Below are 7,631 nucleotides of genomic sequence, written 5' to 3' on the forward strand. Positions count from 1 at the left end.
AGATGTCTAGCACTAAAACACCTATTACACATATTCCTATAGGTTCAGAGTAGATGTGGAGAGCTGCCTGAAGAGCCACGCTGCATGACTCTTCATCCAGGCTTGGAGCCGGTCTGCCTGAACCCCTACTCCCTGCAGAATGCCCTAAACATTTATCAGGCAGACCATGGACCACTGGCGGAAAAGGAAAGATCTGGGTAACATAGACAATATAATAATTGTTTTACTGATTTCGGATATTTATAAGTTACACTTGTGTTGATCAAATGACATGCATTTCAAAGACAGGTAAGGTTTAGTACCCGGGAATAAACTTACATCATTTATACAATCATATTATAGTTGACTAATGTATACAGTGTATTTCATTTACACTCAAAGCACATGAGTGATGCTTGACTGTATCCATTTTAATCCTTCATCTTCCTGAGCTATATATAAACTCTCATGTTGGACAGATTGCAAACAATAAATACTGGTTCATTCTGTAGCTGTTTTTCACTACATAGTAAATCAACCAACATGTACATCACCTTGATATATAGATGTATAAACTGAATGCACATGATTGGACATTTATACAAGCAATCACTAGATTATTATTATTATTATTATTATTATTATTATTATTATTTCTGAAAATGTAGCTGTGTGCTCGTGGAAATTCCTTGGAAACTGCTGTCCATTTTCTTGTCCATCCATTTAGCCAATATGATGAGGTAGACTGCAGGTTGATGAATCAAACTCATCTTCCGAGGTCCCAATCTGTAAGACATGACAAAAAAATGTGGAGGGAAAGGCTTTTTGTTTATTACATCAATCAAACAAATAAGTTCAGTTTGGTTTCAGATAAGTTCTTCTAAAAGACAACACATGTCAATAATGTTTTGTGAAAGACAGCTCCAGTGTCAAATTTGATTACACAGAGGACAACATACCAAAAGTAAACATACATAAAAATATAAATCAAAGTATTTTTCTACATTTTTTATTACAGGCGTGCTCGCTACCTGGCCTACAGGAGTTTTGTGTCCTGGTGCTGGGGATACCTGGGAAAGGACAACCGGGTTGTCATCCCCTCCTGTGTTGTCCTCCGCATTCATCAGGAGTACCCTGATGAAGATGGGGAATACACAGGTTTTAAACCTCCCCTTTAGATTGATTTATTATTTATTGCTTACATATATTGTTATTTGTTTATAAAATGTGTCCAATATAAAATAAATGTATTATTGAGTAATCTGTGTGTGTCACAACTTACTTCTTTTACAATGGAGGCTGGTGGAGCTCTGGTCCTGAGATTGGCTGAGGCAGGAGTAGGCTTGGGCGGTATAAAGGTGTTGCAGTATACCAAGGTGCTTTCTGAGTGCTTCATACTGTTATAGTGGTTTAATTTCAAATGTTTTAGTCACCACGGAAATTAGTCGCCAGAAATGTGTAATAAATACCATACACCAAGGTAAATGTCTGGAAGCTATGAAGGCTTGAAAAAAATATATATACCGCCCAAGTCTAGGCACAAGGTAAGTCACAGGAACAGTGGCTGCCAGATATGCTGGAGGAAGACACTGAGACCTGTACATGGGAAAAGAAAACAGGAATAAGGAAAAGAGACATTAGGACACACACACACACACACACACACACACACACACACAGTGGGTACCTCGGAAGCCACTTTGACGCTCATTTTAGGTGTCCCTCGGTCCATGTTTTACATTACACACAAACGTAGAACCTCAGTCTACATATAATTCCTTGTCATAGCTATATTGGTGCACATAAAATATTACCTGTCGGTTATCATTGTGTTGTCAGGTGGATGACGCTCAGGGAATAAGGCCAAATTATGTCACGATTACATGCATGCTAACATTACACGGGCATGACTTAAAATCACTTTCAGGATTTGCACATTCAGCAAAATGCATTTAATTGCCTAAATGTACAGTATTATAACTTATAAGCACATAACGTTACTTACACTCTCTGACGGGCACATAATGCCGGTGGCGGTGATGATGGCACCTGCTGTCGGCGGGATGGGAGGATGTAAACCGGTGGGGGAGATGGTCGGTGGCGGTGATATAGGCACCTGCTGTCGGCGGGGTGGGAGGACGTAAGCCGGGGAGGGAGACGGTCGGTGGCGGGCACGTAATGCCAGTAGCACCTGCTGCCGGCGGGACGAGAGGACGTAAGCCGGGGAGGGAGACGGTCGGTGGCGGGCACGAAGCCGGGGAGGGAGACGGTCGGTGGCGGGCACGTAATGCCAGTAGCACCGGCGGGACGAGAGGACGTAAGCCGGGGAGGGAGGCGGTCGGTACGGCACCTCTAACCAGACACAACGGACTGCTCAAAAATCCCGACTTCCAGTGAAGATGCACACACGAGGAGGAGTCATGACTAGTTAGCTAGCTGAGAGCGAGCTGGAAAACGACTGAGGCTAATGCGCTGAATGTATTTATACTGCAGCAGTAGCAGGGGCGGGTTTATGATAATTACCGCCGCGTTACGTAACGCGGCGGAGATTTCAGACCCGCCTACTAAATCCTGACACAGAAATCTGGAAAGACAGTGTGTGAAGCCTAGCTCCACAATTCAAATCTAAATGGTTGAAATGCTTTTTACACCTTTTTTAGAAATACATTTATGACCTATTTAATGTGTTTAGAAGAAAATGTCTGATTTCACTTTACACGGTCTTTAAATGATCATATTGAACTCATGTTATACTCTAGTTAGGGCTATCTGAGACATAACATGAAAACAGAGCCTCCTCTTCCCCAAATCCCAAGCAGCCAACAATACAAATCAGGTTTATTGCAAATGTACATATATAAACACAACTAAGGTTACCATAAGGGTGGACAAAGGCCGAAATAACACACAAAACAAACCTAACTATGAATTAAATCAATATGACCTATTTGAAACCAAATAACTAACTCTAACCTCCCTGACTAACATAAACAGGATAATAAAAAAAACTGGCAGCCCACCTCTGCTGAAACAACAGAGCTAATAAACTAAAGATAAGCAAAAAGTAATGTGGCTGGTTGGGAAAAGGAGGAAATAGGCAATGCTTCTCTGCCATCTTGGGAGTTTTTATAGTTTGGGTCCTTCCTGGTGAGTCAGCCAATCCGCCGCCAGCCTGGAAACCAATCCCCCGGTCGGTGAACAGCAGCCAATCCTGCAGTCAGCCAATCGCCCTCCAACTCTGGCACACACTCATTAGCATATGGGACAACAAATTACTACTACACTCATAACACAAAAGTAAAGTAAAAAAGTAAATAGCCAGGATGTGTGTAATGTAATGTACAATTTGGACTTTTAGGATCCTTAGCAGTAACTTACAGTGACACATGATTCAGAAATTCACCAGGAGACCAAAGCTGTGTCGAGTGTTTTAAAGTCTGTGTAAAGTAAGAATAAATATGTGTTCTGAGTTTGACATACCACAGAAAAGTGTGTTGTTAACCACCCTGCCAAATTTGAATGATTAAAAAAATCGCCAAATATATGAAATTAGGCTTCAAAATTTAAAAGTTAGCTCGGTGGCTAACTCGGCGGCTAACTCAGCTAACTGGCTAACTGTAGACTGCAGTAGTAGTAGTGTGTGCTGAATGTATTTATACCTCTACAGCAGCAGGGGGGGGGGGGGGGGTTATGCTCATTTTCAGACCGGCCCACTAAATCCTGAACACAGAAATCTTGAAACACAGTTTGTGAAGCCTAGCTCCACAATTCAAATCTAAATGGTTGAAATGCTTTTTACACCTTTTTTAGAAATACATTTATGACCTATTTATAGTACTACTATACCTATTTAATGTGTTTGTGTGAAAATGTCTGAATTCACTTTACATGGTCTTTAAAGCAAGATATAAACTCTTTAACAGGCCAACACAGAATCTGCATGGCAGCTGCTTGAACAAGACGGTTACTCATTTATTACAGTTCAGTTGTTCAGTTATTATGCAAAGGTTTTACTAAACTCTGCTGACATTATATTTCCATTAAATCCTTCACATACTGTAGACTGGTGTAGTTTAGCAGATTATAATAAACTAATCCATGTTATTGAACCTTCAGGCCAGTGTGAATGTTCTGTGTGCATTATCAAACATACCCCAATTATTGCTAATTATAATCAAGTATTGTAGTTTTCTTTTATATCCTTATTTCCATAACGCTGAGGATTATTTATAATTTTACAGTTGAACTCTGAAGTCAATCAGACTCTCTGGAAGTCTGCAGGAAGTCCGCTTTAGATCCCTTGTGCACTTTAGAGTTCCCGCGCATCTATTAAGTCCACAAATCTGACCTTTCAAAATAAGAGATACTGTCCCATACCCGCCTTCTTCTAACAAAGTAACAAGGTGAAAGACTTTACCCACTTTAGATCTACAAGTGTAGTAAAGTGTGAACATTCAAATTCAGCCATCAAAACCTAACCCATGACCTCTGACCTTTCAAAATAAGAGATACGGTCAGTAACAAGGTGAAAGACTTTACCCAGCTACCTAAAAAAGAGACAGAGGAGCACACGTGAATACTTTCAATGTTTTTTTTTTCCTTTTATTCAGAGCAGGGAGTAAAGAAATGAGAAGAGTGCTGACATGAAAAATATGTTATCTGTTTTAAGTCATTTATTAAATAAAAATCCCAAACATTTATATTTCAGTCCGTCCAATGAGGATCTGCAGCTTTTTTGTTAAAACTGTAAACACAAACAATTTCACCTGGTTGATGATGCGATTCTGGGAACATGATTAGCGCTCGGTTTTTTTAAAAAATTGTCTGATTGGCTAAAACAGCTGATTAATTGGGAAATAATACATTGATTAATTGACAATTAAAAAAGTAACGTGCTTAATTGCAGCCTTAAATAAAAATGGGCGAAAGTGAAATTTGGCTTCTTAGGGTAGCTGCACATCCACATCATCATCATCATCATCATCATCATCATCATCATCATCCTAAAGTGTCCAGTGGAAAGTTTGGAGAAGTTCTCATTCAAACTATTTTCTCTCATAAATCCATTCATAGGTGATTTAGAAGAAAAGAAATGCTTATATTGTCATTTAAAAAGAACATTTGTGTGTGTGTGTGCGTGTGTGCAAACAAACACATGTGCAACAGATGTGTATATTTATATATACACTGTACACAAAAAAAACAAACAACTGGGAACAGCTGTTACAATTATCCTCTACACATAAGGCTCATAGTTTTCAGTTTTTTTTTTCCCCACGCCGAAACATACAAATAATAATATTAATATTAATAATAAGCCCTCTTTATATATACTGCCACGGAAACACTGAAGACACACAACAGTACAGAAGCTTCATAATAAACTTACAGTACATGTTGGCTTTATTCTGCCTACTGACGCAGATGGATGGATGAGGAGGAGGAAGAGGAGGGGGGGAAGAGGAAGGGGGGAAGAGGAAGAGGGGAGGAGGGTAATTTTAAGAGTCTGATAATAACCTACAGCTTGTGATTTTAAAGTGGATAATACATTACAAGTGAGGCTCTGCATGTAATATACACATTATATTATATTACCCAAGCAAAAGATTTTAAGGGTCGTTAGTTTGTACATCTTTCTTTTTAAAAAATAAAAGCACACAATTTAAAAAAAAAAAAAATCTATTTAAAAGAAAAAATTTAATCCAACCATTAATTTAGTAAAATACATTAAAACATAAAAACACATAAGAAAATAATCAGATCAAAAAAATATTTTTTTTCTTTAAGGATGAGAACAAAAAAAAGAAAAAAAAAGAAAAAGGTGTCGCACAGAAGAGCTCCTATGTGAGTTTTGTTCTTAATATTTTGTTCAGACATGTTGTTCTAGGGTCGGGTATGAGATGGATTTTATTATTTATTAGTTTTATTTTATAGATTCAGATTGTGCTCATCACTTCGGGGTTCTTATTAAATCCTGATTGCTGGTCATTGTATATTAAACACACTTAACTTGGATTTTAAACGGCAAAAAAACTGCAACTTTTCATCAAAGATCAGATAATTTATGATGATTTAAAAAGTTAACATAAAGCCAATGGATGTTGACTTTTCTGTAATTAAATTAAATTATTTTGGTACTTAGTGTAACTTTGGCACTGTAGTACTTTGCATTTGCCAAAAAAAAAAAAAAAATCTATTTGAGGTCTTATTAAATCCTGATTGTGTGTATAGCAGTAGCCATGGAAAGTTGAGAGTATTAAATGCACTTTACTTGGATGTTTGATTCCTTTGGGTTCAAAAAGGTAACATAAAGTCAATGGATGTTAAATTATTCTGGTACTTGCATTTGCATTTTAATAAGAGATACATTTCATCATTTTCTCAACATTTGTAATAACAAGAAAAAAGGTGAATTCATATTTATTAATCATTATTTGAGAAGACAGAACTTTTTATTTCAGCCTCTGTTTGCAGCTTTTAAAGATCTCTTTCACTACTATTACGCCTAATAATGCATTTTTTTATGTCATTCCAACAATAAAGTAGAGTAAAAAGTTGATTATCAGGATACTCAGGAATCCTTAATGATGGTTAATCCCTCAGTTTGGCTCTTTTTTAACCACTTTACTGTTTTAATATGAATCTTTTTACTGTATTTTGCTGTTTCAGGGTTCTCAAATAAAATGGGACAAAAATAAACGAAATCCAATAAAAGTGTGAAGCTCGTCACAAACAGCGTTATGACTTATCTGAGGGGGTTATTGTGTGTGAGATCACTCCAGGAGACATATTGCTCTCATAAACTGCTCACTGCTTATTTTATTTTACACTACACGCTGAAACATTATGAGACACTGAGTCATAATTAGAAGATAAGCTCTCGTCTTTCTTTTTTCTGGATGCTGAATGCAATGAGCTGTGCTGTATGTTAACACACACAGACACACACACACACGCTGTGATGCATATGTTAACGGTGACGTCAACAGATCTTATCGTCAACTCACTGTCGAGATTTGAGAAGTGAAAATGAAAAGCACATTTTTTTCATTAACTGGATCTAATTCAGATCCATTTTCATACCCAACCCTATTTTTATGTCGTAAGTTTTGTTAGAAAAAAACCCCCCCTAACATCTGTTTTATATATTACAGTTAATTAATTGAAGGTTTATGTATGTCATGTGTTAACTAAAGTCAAAGTAGTGCGCCCTTTTTACTGAATAAGGCATAATAAATCAAAGTGCAACCAAAAAAAAAAAAAAAAGCTTTTTTTCTCCTTTTCTTTTTTCTAAATGAGGTGATGGGTGGTTGGTTGAAACTGAAAACAGCTCTAAAAATAATAGAAAAAAAAGAGAGAAGCTATTTGGGCTGAAAGGGTTAAAAAAAAGTCCACACAACAGCGGCAACAGCTTCTAATCTGGATGTTAAAGAAAAATAAAATAAAAATTTGAAAGACCAAATCGTTACCAGTTTGTGAGGTAGATTGAATCTTTGACTAAAAACATAAAACACATCAATATATTCAGGCTGTCGAGATGAGAACTCCTCTCTAAAAAAGAAAACATGCCCTCTATTTATTTATTTATATATATATATCTTTTTGAAGGAATCGTTTCGTTTTACCGTAATAACTATGTTACCATTAACATT

General features: G+C 37.1%; 1 protein-coding gene across 1 annotated transcript in view; it reads right to left on the reverse strand.

The window, feature by feature from the left end:
* Nucleotides 1-6,704: 6,704 nt before the first annotated feature.
* slc36a1 (solute carrier family 36 member 1) overlaps nt 6,705-7,631 on the reverse strand; it is a 52,646-nt gene continuing 51,719 nt past the window's right edge. The window contains exon 12 of the mRNA XM_053324190.1: nt 6,705-7,631. This exon is cut by the window's right edge and continues 576 nt beyond it. The gene's annotated coding sequence lies outside the window, so the exon portion shown is untranslated.

The sequence above is a fragment of the Scomber japonicus genome, chromosome 8 (genome assembly GCF_027409825.1).
Source record: "Scomber japonicus isolate fScoJap1 chromosome 8, fScoJap1.pri, whole genome shotgun sequence".
NCBI classification, from domain to species: Eukaryota; Metazoa; Chordata; class Actinopteri; order Scombriformes; family Scombridae; genus Scomber; species Scomber japonicus.